The sequence below is a fragment of the Xenopus tropicalis genome, chromosome 1 (assembly GCF_000004195.4).
Source record: "Xenopus tropicalis strain Nigerian chromosome 1, UCB_Xtro_10.0, whole genome shotgun sequence".
NCBI classification, from domain to species: Eukaryota; Metazoa; Chordata; class Amphibia; order Anura; family Pipidae; genus Xenopus; species Xenopus tropicalis.
In genome coordinates, this window is record NC_030677.2 from 164,170,572 (window position 1) to 164,186,822 (window position 16,251).

Genomic DNA, 16,251 nt, shown 5'->3' on the forward strand with positions numbered 1-16,251 from the left:
TTAGGCTGCATGAAAATTGTTCCTTTTACATTCTAAAAATATATTAATTAACAGATCAGGGGTCAGTGGAGCCCGTGACTAAACGGAACACATTTCTACAGTAGCTTGCTTTCTAATTAGATAAAAATGAACATAATCCAATTCATGGACACAGATAATTCGTACAGACACATGTTATTTTTAAGGTCACCTTGGATTAGAACTGCCATGAATAAAGACATTTTGATGCAGCTTTGATAGAGTTTGGTTCAAGAATTTTCATAAATGGGTAATATATTAACACTATCTTAACTAGATTGTTTTTTGTAGTACAGTACCTGATAAACTTCTGTTTATCTTACACACTACCTTGCCTTATGCAGTGTGGGATTTTCTAAATGGAATCACATTTGACACAGAGCATTTACCTGATGGCATTCAGGCAAATCCAGGCACAATGATATTAGGAGAGAGCAGAAAACCTTTACAAGTGCTATCACCTAATGAGGCAAATACGAGACATGAGAAAACATACTTTAAAGGAAAACTATACCCCACAAACAATGTAGGTCTCTATAAAACAATATATCACATAAAATAGCTCATATGTAAAACCCTTCTTCATCTAAATAAACTATTTTTGTAAAAATATACTTTTTTAAAAGTATGTGCCATTGGGTAATCCTAAATAGAAAATTGCTATTTAAAAAATGATGGGCCCCGCCCCCTGGCATCATATTTGTTAGGCCACATCAGCCAATTAATGGACAAAGTTCCTTTGACTCCCCCACTTCTTTCTGTTACAGTTAGAGCTGCATTATTTCCTGTCAGGTGGCTCTGAGAGTGCACGCAGCCCCACACAAAATGGTGGTTCAAGATACTTTGATAGGTTCCTTAATATGATATAAACTATCTGTATAAGTATTCATTCTGGGGGGTATAGTTTTCCTTTAAGTCTTCTAAAAGTAATTTAAATATTAATTATTTTTCTAATCATTAATTATTATTTTGTCTCAAGGAAGGATTAATTATATCTTAGTTGGGATTAAGTACAGGTATGGGATCCGTTATTCAGAAAGCTGAATTACTGCTTGCCTGCCCCGCCTCTATGCTAGGTTTAGAGCGGGGCAGGCAATTACTTTTACTTTCCATTCAGCATTTTCTAGCATTTTCTGGCATGTATGTATCCTGTACATAGGCATGGGCATCAGGTGCCAGATTGTGGGGCGTTAACAAGATTTTGGGATGATGCAAAGCTTGTCTTAATAACACTGTTTACAAAATGGCAGCTGCCTACTTGCTATTATTGTGTACTTGCAAGACTGAGGGAAACAATATTTGTATAATTTATGAAGTGTAAGTAAAGTTTATTTTGCTCAATTAACATAATAAAAAGTATTTAGAATTATTTCTTAAAGTGACAGTATCCCTTTAAAATGCAGTCTATAGGAGACAGCCTTCCTGTAATTCTGAACTTTCTGGATAAAAGAATTCTGGGTAACATAGCCCATACCTGTACAACCTGCATTCCCACAATGTAAAAAACATGGGCCTAACTAACAAAGTGAACAATATATAATTAAATATATAGTGAATAATGTACCGGCTCCTGTAGTCACCGAGAAGTTTAATGACCATATAAAGGCACAAGGCCGAATACCATATGCATTTATACATGTCATTGAACTCCTTGGTGACTTCTAATATTCTCATATTTTACATCAGGGATTACATTATTTATTATAATGCACAAGTGTCAGTGAGTCATGTGACAGAAATTACATTGCTGAGCTCCAGTTATAACTGATGACATCACTAAGCACTATTTAGGAAAAGTTCATGGCTCTTGTCTATAAAAACGATATAAAAAGTCACCAAGGAGTTCCAGGATCATATGGCCTTGTGTCTTTATACAGGGCATGGAACTTCAAGGTGACTGCTGATATTCTTATATTTTACAATAGGGGTACAATATTTTTATAGTTATAGTTAGTCGTGTGATACAAATTACATCGCTAAGCTACTTAGCTGGTGAAGAATCGTAAAGGATTCTGGTCACACCACTGCTGATAGGTTGCATGAGTTCCTGCAAATGGTTAAAAAAACAAGACATGACAACTGCATATACATGTAGTGGTGACTACAGAATGGATGCTTGCTTGACAAAGAATGTTATTTATATTTATTTTGTCTGAGGTACAGGTAAGGTAAGAAATGATAAATTGCAGCAATTCCCAAAGCATTGCAAGGAATTGTAGACATATATGATTTTGGTAAAAGGAGATATATGAGTAGAAATTTTAAATCCATCTTCATTATCATGCCAAATCCCTGGTTCTCAAACAGCAATCAATCGTACCTCTCAACCCACTTCCCAATTACACACTGCTGTGCCTTAGAAAAGAAATATACTGGAAGCCAGAACTGCTGTTCATAGTAACTACTTAGCATTCTGGTGAAATTCGGGTGAAATATCATGCATTTTCCATGTTTACTGGTTCTGGGGTTAAATGATGGAGCTAAAAATATTTTAAAGTTTTAATATTTACAGGGTTTAAGTTTCCTCAGTCTAACGCACTTGAATGTACAGGTATAGGATCTGTTATCCAGAAACCCTTTATTCGGAAAGCTTCAAACAGCTTCAGAAATAATTCCAATATTTAAAAATGATTTATTTTTTCTCTGTAATAATAAAACAGTACCTTGTACTTGATCCCAACTATGATATTATTATTATTTTTATTATTATTAACATGTATTTAAAAAGCGCCAACCTTGTGCAGCACTGTACAATAAATGGGTTTATACATTGGACATTGGATAATTACATACAAAGACAGATCAGAGTTAACCAATGTAAAGGTCCCCATACACTATAAGATCCGCTCGCTTGGCGATGTCGCCAAGCGAGCGGATCTTCTCCCGATATCCCCCACCTACGGGTGGGCGATATCGGGAGAATCCAGGGTAATACGATCATTTGGCCCTGGGGCCAAACGATCGAATTACAACAACGGGCAATGGCAAAGTCGGTTCGGGGACCGCATCAACCAGCCGATGCGGTCCCCGATCCGACCAGATTTTCTAACCTGCCCGATCGAGATCTGGCCGATTTCAGGCCAGATCTCGGTCGGGCAGGCCTGTCGGGAGTGCCCATACACGGGCCGATTAGCTGCCGAATCGGTCCAAGGGACCGATATCGGCAGCTACTATCGGCCCGTGTATGGGGACCTTAAGAGATGCAGTTCAGGGTATTGTTTTAGCAGCCTACTGAGGCTGGGCTAAACTAAATGAGGGTAAGTTTCCTCTTCGGATATAATTAATCCTTATTGGAGGCTAACCAATCTTATTAGTATGTGATTTTTTTAGTAGACTTTCCCTTATCTGAAAAAAAAAAATCTTGAGCATTCTGGATAACAGATCCCATACCTGTATATTGTTAAATTGGGGATGCTGGCTTCCCTCTAGGAAAGGGAAGAGGAGGATTCCTCATAAACACTGATGACATGATCAGTAGACATTATTCAGTGGTGGAGAACTCCTTCTATACATCCAGAGTGGCTACAAGTTACCACTGGAACTTTCAAACAAAACATTTGATACTGTTTGGCTGAACCTTTTGCACTGACTTGCTTGTGATATAAAAAAAAATATTAAATAAATAATAAAAAATATTATAAATAATAAAAACTACAATTTTTAAGAGTTTTTTCATTTTTCTTCAGTTTTATGGTCAGCTCCATAAAAACTGTATGGTTGTGCCAAGAAAGCCATTTGTTCATTTGTCCATTTTATAGTTAAAGAAAATGATTTAGGATTGTTGTTAGAGCACAAAGAGAAAGCACTGGGCCATACCTTCATTCTCCTGTGATTTCATGCATTTGCTGTTAATAGTTTGCTTTTTTTGCCATTAGACTTTAGCAATGTAATTACTTAACTCTCCCTCCATAGTGAAAATACATCCCATTCAGAGGGCTTTCAGTACATTATATTATTGGTTTACAACCAACCATTTAGCCTCTTGCTACTGTTCCCTCGTTTTGCCTTTCTACCAACAGCTTCAAGACTAGAGACCTTAATTGACACCAGACTTTGGTTTTTCAGAGGTGCTGCAATTAGTGGTTTACTAAACCAGGACTGTCCAAACAGAATCTGTTTTGCCAACATAATGTTATTTTTTTCATTTAAATATTCAGCAACCTCAGACCTTTAGAAGCCCATTAATCAACATTCTGATTTTAGTGGTTAGAGAGTTCTTTGAAACCACGTATAAACTCATTTCCACTAAAACCATGAATGTCTAGTCATTTATTAAAAGATCCGAATATAAAGAGAAGGAACAAATTAAAATGCCCTTGCTACAGCTGCCATAATATCTCAGATATTATCTTTGCATTATGGAATAAAGAGCTATCCCCCTATAAGGACGTAGATTCTAAAATTACATCTTTAGTTTTTGTGTGTTGGGAGGCTGATAAATAGAAGACCTCCTCCTACACATCTACAAATTTCAGCTCTGTCTACAACAAAGCAGACTGAGACCAAAAAAATAAGTTTGTTTTAATGTATATTAAAATTAAATGTACTATTGGCCTGCACACGTAAAACTGGTGTGTTTGCAGAAACACTACTATAGCTGATATAAAGCTGATCAGAAAACCATGCACTACACTGATGAGCCCCAAGTAGGGTGAAACCGATCTTGAGTTGGGAATCTGATCAGCTATTATCCTTGCTTTTGCTTCAAAAACCCAGTGGGTGAGCTTTAGCCTACAAGATAAACCCATGTAAATGGGATTTTTCTAGGAGCCTTAAGGAATTTGTTCCCAGAATCCCTTTGGTCTATTTGCATACGTATGAGGTGGTCTCCTCAACTCTTTTGACTTGTTCCCGATATAAATAAACAGCTGTGTAGCCATGGGGGCCGCCATTCAAAGGAGAAAAGGCACGGTTACATAGCAGATAGCAGATATGTTCAGTTGAATGCCATTGTATACTAGAGAGTTTATCTGTTATCTACTATGTATACTGTGCTTGAATGGCTGCCCCAATGGTAACAACGCAACTTGTTTATAGTTGTGTTTCTGAAGCAAACACAAACCAGTTTTCTAGTGCAGGGCAACACCACATTATATTTTAATTACAATTTTTATGTTAATGTTCCTTTAACTCTGGGTAATGTAAGTGTACAAGTGCAATGTGGTTGGCTCATCATAGCTGCTAAAAGTAAATTGTAGATATTATTACAGGAGGGCTGAATGGGGATCATAAATGTTCATCCAAGAAAAATTCTACACTAGAAGCATAATTGCAAGCATGCCAACACCATTACTGATTTTGAATTCAAAACCCTACCTATTTAGGCTCTACAGATCTAGGCCATTGTGCCACTACTATATATCATCAGTAGCAAAACACTCCAGAGAGATAACACTTTAGCTAATAAAAGTCATTATTGGTAATATCATGCAGACAGTTGTGGAATACCCCATCTCTGCTCTGTTAAATAAGATTAAAAGGCACCAATTATGGCCAAGACCCTTGTCTCCATGATAGCTCATCTATGGTGCATACTTATACAAACAGTATATAAAGGAGTTGCAGTATTAACACCCACATTTTCACTCAGGAAAGGGAATATGGCCCTCACTAAGGGGCAGATTTATCAAAATGTGAGTTTAAAGCTTAATACATAAAAACTCACCCATGTTCTATTTATTCCTATGGGATATTTAGAGAGGCATTTATCAAATGGTGAGTTCTAAATTTCACCCTTTAATAAATACGCTTCTAAGAATCCCATAGGAATGAATAGAATGTGGGTGAGTTTTTATGTATTAAGCTCTAAACTCACATTTTGATAAATCTTCCCCTAAGTCTTGAGGAAGAAAATATATCTTGCAATTTCAACTGTATGTTTCTAGTACAAAATGTATAATGCAGTTAATCATCTTTGTACTGTTAATCTATTCATGGAACCCTTACCATAATAACAATCAGTGATCAAAATTTATAATATGAGCTATAAACAGAACTGGTCATTATCTTTGTAGAAGTCAGGGAGCTTGGACCCTGTTAACGAGGATTAGCTAGTTCAGGATAGATATATGTAATAGCACTCTAGGAAAGTGAGATAGTTAGCGTTATTTAGAAAGATCAGGTTTCTGGCTCCAACCAGGAGAGATAGCTGGGAGTGTTGCCCTTTACAGGCTCTGATGCCTTAGTAAAGGGACCACAGTAGCAACAGGGAATACAGGCATAATCGTTTCCCTAATTCAAGTCGGCTGTAGGGATCTAGGTACTAGAGGTAGAAACCCTAAGGACTTTGTTATTACCCAGACTACTCTCCACAGTGGTACTTCAATGGAACCTGCCAATCCATTTCTTTACATCTGCATTGTGAGAATTTACTGCATTGCCTTGTGGATCATTTGTCTTGGACAATAAAACCAGTTCAGTTCAGTCCTTTTATTTACTTATTTTGCACACAGCCTAAGTGAGTTATAGTTACACTACCTCCCCCTTGATCTTTCCATGTGAGAAAGCCCATCTGTCCAGTGTATCCCATGCTCTATAGCCTAGATGGTCTTTGTCTGATTTCAGCCAAAAGGGGGTTATACTATATTAATCAGTTATATATGAACAAAGAAACTCTCAAACTTTGGAATACCAGGAAGAAAGGGATTTTAGGGCTTTGGCTAGTGGGCCCTTGATATCAGGTTCTTTGGGTGTCCCTTGGTGTCCCAGTCTGACACTGCTTGATAGTATTCAAAGTAACAATCTTTTTGAAGTCAGTATATGATGGAAGCAGGCAAAAGTATATATATACAGGTATAGGACCCGCTATCCAGAATGCTCGGGACCAAGGGTAATTTGGAACTCCATACCTTAAGTCTAAACCAATAAAACATTAATTAAATCCAATAGGATTGTTTTGCATTCAATAAGGATTATTTATATCTTAGTTGGGATCAATTACAAGGTACTGTTTTATTACTACAGAGAAAAAGGAAATCAGTTTCAAAATTCTGAATTATTTGATTAATATGGAGTCTATGGGAGACAGGCTTTCCGTAATTCGGAGCTTTCTGGATAACGAGTTTCGGGATAAGGGATCCCATACCTGTATATATATAAATATAAAGCATTCTAAATATGAACTTTTTAAAATCACTTTGCGTTAGCCTTGTTTGAATATAATAGTGTTTGTCTATGATCAATAGAATGCCCAAGCATATACAGTATACTCCCCAGGCACAGTAGGGTGATATAAGAAGTATGGTTCCTTTGTTTATAATACAGCTCAGCATATAACAGAATCCTGCCCTTCACAGCACCGTACAAGATCACCGCAGGAGAGTTCACACACTGCTAGTCATTGAATCTAATGAAACTATAGCTTTTCTTCTCTGAAATTGTCCCCCTGTTCATTAAATTGTACCTTTCTTTCTCTTTTTCCTTTTGGCCTAACAAGTTAGTTGATGGCAAGAAAGGATGTGCCCACTGAATGCTATTTTCTCAGTTGGAGCTGAATTACAACAACCAGTGCCCTCAGCTACACCATTACCAGCTCCAGCACACTTTAATTAGAATATTTTTATTTTTCCTAGGAGATTAATACTGCGGACTTTGGCATTTTTAACCTTGCCTCTGGGTACAGTCTGCCACTGCTGTCATTGCTTTAGAAGGACAGACTCGCCGATGGGAGCAAACATGACCATATTGATTTCATTTTTCATACCATATTCTCTACCATTTCCCCCTCTGTAAGTGCTTGCATAAAGGACAAAGGGAAAATGCCCTGTTGGAATAAAGCTAAGAATATTTCATGATGATAACACAAAGTCAAGTATAATCGCTCGTTCTTTCCTCTGTGCAATGTGCTGCGATTCCTGTGTTTAGCAAGCGGAAATGTCAGCAGAGATATGAGTGACACATTTTCTAAATAGGTTTAGAGGCAGCAGCCAAATGCCTTTTAATGACGCTGTGCCCTTTGAGGACTAATTTCTGGCTTAATAGATAGAAAAATACATTAAAAGGGCAGATTTTGTTATGGGAAACCCTAAAATGTTTATCTCTGGAAAAATAAAAAACAAAAATCTAGCAGCATTATCATTTCCATCTATTTTGGATGTTTTCTTATTTATAGCTCAACAAATAAAAATGGGTCTTACATTCATACACCACAAAATGAAATTGTTTAAAGGTATTAATTTTGTGATTGAAAGAAAAGCCATGTTCCAAAACAGAGAATTATATAAATCTGCCCAGTTAGATGTTACTGTATGATGCACTACATTTTTAAAGAACAACATTCTGAACAAAAACCTAACCAACAGATCATTTACATCCTAATAAGTGACCCATTAAAGAATTCAAATTGGCACATACATAGGTATAAATATTGCCTTTTTACTTCTACCTTGAGCCACCATTTTGAGTGTTCTCTTTGTCACTCGCTGATCACCTGACAGGAAGAAATGCAGATTCTAGCTATAACAGGAAGAAGTGTGGGAGTAAAAGACATATCTGTGTCCACTTTTAATGTGGGGGTACCCCAAGGCTCTGTACTTGGGCCGTTGTTGTTCACCCTTTACACGCTGTCTTTGGGAGATCTTATCTGTTCATTTGGCTTCAAATACCATCTGTATGCTGATGATATCCAAATGTATCTGTCGACCCCTTCGTTAACAGTTGAAACTGAGACTCAAAACTCTCACTGCCTCCTGGCTATCTCTAACTGGATGAACCAACGTTTGCTTTCTCCTTTCGACTGAATGTTTCCAACCTTCCCCTCTGGCTTTTTTTACTAACAGATATAAACAACATATGTTTAAGCCAAGATAGATACAAGGCTTCTTTATTCATTTTAGTATCTTGTGCTTTGTTTGGCCCCACATGTGACTCTCCACTAGGTCTTTCCTGACATATTGGAGGTAAAAGATCTCCATACTGGTAGTTCTTAAGGGTAACGGCAAATGGACCATCAACTCCACTGCTCTCAGTCAGCGTTTTTCTGCAGGCTGAGAGAAACAGATCTGCTCCCTTCTGCTTCTCCCGATAGCTGTAATGACAATCATAGCTTCCGCCTGCCAATAGCTACATGGAGCAGATTGGAAGTGGAGAACAGCCCGAAGCCTGCTTTCGAGTTTTAAGGCCGACCTCCACTTCTGCATTGATCCATGTAGCTAAACACAGGCAGAAGCTGATTGTCAATACAGATATACTGAGAGGCAAAAGGAAGTGGACCTATATCTCTCAGCCTTAAGATAAAACACAGGGTGGGAGCAGTGAAGCCAACACTCCGTGTGCCCTTATTCCGAAAAGAATAAGAGGGACTTTATAGTAATTATAGGTGGTTGAAACAGAAATATCTTAAATAAATCATGCACCACATGGATAAGCTCTTCGCACACAATGACAGTTCCTTCATAGATCAGACTCATCCACAGGTGTCCAGCCTCTCTATACTGGCCCTCATAGGGTTACCTCAAAGGGAAGTCATACAACCCTGGGCCTAATCATCTAAGTCATTAATATGACTGGCATAACCTGGGCATCATGTAAGGTTCCCATAGACTTTTATAGTAAATCAACTCGAGAATTCTGGAGTGAATGGAGTGACAGAAATGTTTCCTCGTTTTTTTGTTAGGGGACCCAAATTAAGTCCTAATATTAATGTTTGTGACAACTAATTGGATTATTTACATCATCTTAATGACTTTTTTGTATTGTAGGAGGAAATTTAACTCCAGTGACCCACCCCAAACCACTTGAGGTTTTTGAGTTAAGAATCCCTAAGCTTTAAAAAAACTGATCTGCAGAAGAAAATACTTTTTTGTAAAGAAGGAACAAATATAATTTTCATCTCAACCTTTAGTAAATTATTCCAAGAAAAAATGACATATAAGCATTTTAAAATCATTCCCCGCAGTCAGTTGCACATAAAACTACTTTTGTTAAACATACTCGCATCAAAATGTGTTTCCAAATGAGCTCCTTGCCCTCCTGTGTAGTTGCTCTCGATGCCACTTTTTAATTTAAGAAGATTAAGTTTGTGAAAAGAGGAAAGTCTTGTGTTGTTGCTCTGCAGAGACTTTCCTAATCTCATTAACTTAATTTTCTTCCATCTGCAGTTGGCACTGTTGTCTCAAGATCATTATATTAGCAGTGCAAAACTGCTAATATCTGAAAAACAAGAGAAACTAGTGAAAATAAAAAATGTTGAAAAGCAATTTTGCATTACTTTTGTTCAGCAGCTCTTTAATTTGAGAAGTTGTCTGGTTGCTAGGGTCTACTTTACCTTAGCAACCAGACTGTTTTGAATTAGAGACCACCGTTTTTTCATAGTGAGGGCAGTGAGGTTGAGGAATGCCCTTTCTAGTGATGTTGTAATGGAAGATTCTGTTAATGCCTTTAAGAGGGGCCTGGATGAGTTCTTGAACAAGCATAGTATCCAAGGCTATTGTGATACTAATATCTACAGTTAGTATTAGTGGTTGTATATATAGTTTATGTATGTGAGTGTATAGATTGGTAAGTATAGGTTGTGTGTGCTGGGTTTACTTGGAAGGGTTGAACTTGATGGACTCTGGTCTTTTTTCAACCCTATGTAACTATGTAACATATATATATGATATATATATATATGTGTGGATGTAGGAATTTATCTCTCTCTCTCTCCCTCTCTCTCTTTCTCTAGGTGTATATATACATCTATATATAAACTTCAGCCTGTAATTAGCAATGAACATAATGTAGGTACAATCAGGTAAATGGGATAACACTGCTAAATAGCAATCAAATAAAAAATGAAACCGAACATAAGGTTTGACTTTTTCAAGCTCCAGAAACCCTCAAAGCATTTGTTGTGCTGAACTGCATTGCAGGAAAAAAGGTGCCAACTATTCAGAATGATTCCAGGCAACAAAGACTCGTTTGAAAAGGATTTGCATTTTCCATTCTAAGTGCAATAACTCTAAAACATCTGTTGATGGAACAGAGAGCAGGAGACTAAAGCATCAGTTCTGATGAAGCAATTGAGTTTGCTCATAGAAGGTTCTGTTGATGTTTGCATTGCTAAGAACAGCAAGTTCACAGCTTTTATCACCATAATTAAATGCAATGGATTTCTGTAAGTATTTCACCTTCATTTCAAAGGTTTGAAAGCCTTTTTGTATGTCACAGTGTGTAATTTAGAATACCAGACATTTTACATGCACGTAGAGTTAATAATACACATACTGTAGAATAATTTCAGAACATTCATATAGATTTTATATACAGGTAGGCAACTTTGCAGAAGCTTTAAAAAAAAAAAAAAAAAAATATATGGATTGACTGAGGGTCTTAGATATTACCTATATACTGTCAGTAATTATTATCATTGTGTTAGTACTGTACTCAGTGCAAGAGATGTTATCAAGATGTGGAAGTACTATATACAGTGGCTGGGCCCTTCGGAAAATACAATCAAAGGGCCCACCACTAGCCTCACCACTACCCCCAGCTAAGGGCTCACCACCCCCCCCAAGAATATCAAAAAAGTTTTTCAGTCTACCAGTGTGCTCAGGCTGGTGGGGCCCAACAAGACTGGGGCCCACCGGATTTTGTTCCGGTACACAGAAAGGCCAGTCTGACCCTGCTATACACAGTATGTTATTATAATGTGGAAGAACTATATACACTGCAAAATATGTTATCATGAGACATAATTACTGTATTGACTGCATGACATAACCCTGTTCAGAGTCAGGGTACTATCAAAGGAGCAGACAGGGCTGAAGTGTGGAGCCTCTACATTGTACTAAGATTTTAGACCTCAGTCCGCCATATGTACTTGGGCTAAAATCTGGAGCAGGGTGAACTGCCTATATTATAAATATTTTAAATATATTTTCATGGACATACTTTTCTTTTTAGTTTGAATATTTTAATATATGTACTATATAAATATATATATTATAAAGGAAACATACTGGTCGGTCAGTAAGATTGAATGGGGAGGTACACATTAACAGGCCATTCCTTTTCTATGCTATATGTCAGTGCTGTCTAACTGGCGGCCCGCGACCCCCCTCTGTGTGGCCCCCCACCTGTCTGGCTGCTTTACCTTTGAGTAAGCATTAAATGGTATCAGTACTGAGATTAACTGGCCCCCTGCATGGTTCTCACCTCAGATTCAGGATGTAATCCCTCTGTATTGTTTAAAAATGCAATCCCCTGTGTTTTTCACACCTTTTAATACCTGCATTGTTCACCCCCTGCAGTGTTCACACCTCAGGCTCAGAGTGTAATCACTCCCATTGTTCACTTCTTCACACCTCAGACATAGGTACTGTAGGCAGAGTATGGCACATACAGTCAGCATAGGGCAGGTAGAGTATGGCACACACAGGCAGCATAGGTCAGGGAGGGTATGGCACACACAGGAAGGGTAGGGCAGGCAGAATATGACACACACAGTCAGGGTAGGGCAGGCAGAGTATGGCACACACAGTCAGGGTAGGGCAGGCAGAGTATGGCACACACAGGCAGGGTAGGACAGGCAGAGTATGGCACACACAGACAGCATAGGACAGGCAGAGTGCTGCCTGTGTGTGCCATACTCTGCCTTATCTTGCCCTATGCTGCTTGTGGGAGGTGAACCTGCCAGGGTTTTTTTGTGGGAGTTTGTTAGCAGTTGGAAATAGCCATTAAATGGTTCCAAAGGTGTGTAATTATGTACTGGGGGTTGCTCTGCTATCCACAGGGGAGGAGGAGGCATATGGAATTTAAGGGTATATCTTAATATGACATAATTCTTTCACATATGAATGATGGTTGATATCCCCACAGTAAGGACCAAGCATTTGGGATTTTGCTGTGCTACCACCATTGTGATAAAATAGGTGTGGTTTGAAGTGGGTGTGGTTTCAAAAATGGGAGTGGTCAAAACTGGCTTCCATTAGCGGCCCTCCACCATGTATGCTAGAGAAATTCCGGCCCTCGGCACCGTAGAAGTTGGACAGCACTGCTATATGTAATTCATTGACCCTGCACACTATTTGCCTCAGTTTAATGGAAGGTACTCCCTTCTTTACTACAGATTCTGTTAATGCAAGATTTGTAGATTCAGTTTATAACCATCACACAAAAGTGCAAAATTGTGTTCTTACTGTATAGGACAAGCATACAGGTTACCCAGAAATCCATAGGATACCAGCACAGCTAATTGCAAGCAAACCATTCCACTTTCATCAAGATTCAGGAAAGGAAAAGCCTGCATTTAACTGTACATCTATTTCAGTCATGTATCATTGAATGAAGTAAAACTAGAAAATCAGAAATCTTTTTAATACAGTCTCTGCTTTGCATCTAACCTTTCCAGTTCAGTACAGGTAGTCTTGCTTGATATTGATTTGACTGGGCTTTCAAACTCAAAACCAGCAAAATGCCTTTCCTTGTACCAGTTCGTATGAGATTTATAAATGTAGAAATTTGAGAAGTTCATGTTCTGAATATACTTTACACCCCCCAAAAAAATGATAAGGCTTACAGCACACAATCCATATTCTCCATATGCAGCCTTCAGCCCTCAAAAAAGTCCCCAAATGCAGCTATGCAGCCTATCATTCGCATAGCAGACCAAAAACTTGGATTTTAAATAAATGGGATGCGTTAAATGGGTTTCAGGATATAAAGGCTGTATATAGATGGGTTAGAGCCCATATAATATGTAATACTGTTAAAGGGGATCAAGAGCAGTCTTCTAAAGGGAGGGAAAGTAAAAACTTGTGGTAAGAGATAGTGAAGAGCAAATCTGTTCCATTTCGCTTTGCCAACATCTAAAAATTTGCGAAACGATGAAAAAAAAGATGCAATTTGCATCAAAGTGCATCATTTTTGTTGTTTCGCAAATTTTCCGACAGGGACAGATTCGCTCATCCCTATCTATAACCACAAGCAGTTTTTACTTTCCTCTCTTTAGAAGACTGCTCTTGATCCCCTTTAACAGTGTTACATAACATATGGGCTCTAACAACTTTTTGACGGACGCAACTTTTGCCACTTCTATGACTTTTTTTATATGCCCGCAGCCTTTTTGACGTAACTACAACTTTTTTCTCACTCGACAAATTTTTGTCACAATGAATTTTTGCAGCAGTTTTGCTAAAAAAGTTCCCCAATTGTGAAATGCTAATTTTTTACCTGGCGAAAAATTTTGCTCATCACTAATCAGGACAATTTAGCTAATTATGTGAGTCTAAGTCCCTTACATCAGAGTTCCCAGTGTTCTAAAAAACATGCCCTGCCATTTCTGTCTTAATTATTATAGTGTAGTTTTTATTACTAAATTACACAGATAATGAATTCTCCCATTTAAAATTGTATTCTTGAACCAATAAATGTATTTTCTAATTGTATTATTGTTGTGTAGGCAGCCATCTCAGTGCATTGTGACTGGTCCTCTGTTTTCTGCTCAATGTTACTAGAGGGGTCATTGCTGGACCAGGGTGTTTTAATATTATTTGCATATGTACTACTAGGTGGGGCATGGGAGCATTTTTAACAACGCAGGTGTTAGGGGGCTGTTACATTGTTGCCTTCCCTTTGTTCTGTTGTTCTGTTGAATATTACTCCAACTTGCAGCGCAGTAGTAAAGTGTGACTAAAGTTTATAAGAGCACAAGTCACATGGCTGAGGGCACCTGGGAAACTAAGAATCTGTCTAACCCCACGTCATATTTCAAAATAAAAAATAAAAAATGTGTTTGCTCTTTTGAAAAACCGATTTCAATTCAGGATTCTGCAGGAGGAGTGCTATTTACTGATGCATTTTGTAAAAAACATATTTTCCTGTGAAAGAATCCCTTTAAAATAATTGACTGGATCTTTTAGGGCAGGGGTACACGGGGAGATTAGTCACGCCGCAACAAATCTCTGTTGTCACGGGCCACTAATCTCCCAGCAATGCCATGGCATCCATGGTGCCGCGATTTGCCGAAGTCACCGAAGTTGCCTTGAGAAGCAAATCGCGGCATTGCATATACCATCCCACCGGCGATTTACATTCTAGCCGGTGGGATGGCATTGGGGGGAGATTAGTTGCCCACAACAACGAAGATTTGTTGCGCGCCGACTAATCTCCCCTTGTGTCACTGCCCTTAATGCCACCTCTCAAATGTTAATTGAAAATAATGTATCCAATTCCCCATTGTAGTGAATTTCACATTTTTACTGTTACTGAATAGAACAGTAAAACCTTTGTTTTTTCCTTTGTGCCATTAAAATGCCCTTTTGTATTAAATAGAATGATATAGTTAAAAATGCTTTAAAAGAAAACCTTAAATAGTTAGTCTACATAAACCAAAGTCCGTCCATATGTTTTTCCAATTTGACATCCCCTCATTAATTCTGTGGCACATCTCTGTACTTATTAAAGTTTCACAGTTTTCTTTTTCTAAATACATGCTGGCAATTGCACAGCTTATTGTAGCTGAGTTCTACCCACGGATTTACAGAATGAAATAATAATTTGCTCTTTGTATGCATGCTAATATCTCTGGCCTTTGCAGTAGAATTTACTGTTGCTGTGTGTATTGTCAGCATTCACTCTTAAATCCATCTCCATAAAAACCAGCTCAGGTTGATCAAGTAAAAAAGCAGCATACTTACAACATTAGAATTTTACAACACCCAGATCATTTATATATATGTACATACCGTATTTTTCGCTGTATAAGACGCTCTGGAATATAAGACGCACCCAATTTTAAAGGAGGAAAATCTAGAAAAAAAAAGATTCTGAACCAAATACTGCAAAAGGCAGGTGTTTATGTAGTGTAGGCAGTGTGAAAAGGACTTGCTTGGTGCATAGGTGCTGGTAAGTAGATCAGGGGAAGGGGTTACTTGTACTAAACTAATGGCTTGTCCCGAAGAGCTTACACTCTTATTACACAGTTACAATGGCCACCACACTTCCACTCCTACTCACCAATGACTTGCCCCTTGCTGGTCCCATCCTGCTTCCCCTTGCTCATGACAAGCCCATCCGTGCCCCAATTGCCTCCTTAGAACTACATATCCCAAAATGCAGCGCGACTGGGTTGTACTGAGCAACTTGTGAATGGCCGTGCGGTGATCTTGAGCTGAAGATGTAACAAGCTTGCACGCACCCCGCCCCCCCTGTGGACGGAGGTGAGTGCGTGTTACCTCTTCAGCTCAAGTGTCGGCAGGACAGACACAAGTGGAGGGAGGTACGGGGGAGGTATGTGCGATTGAACGGACGTGT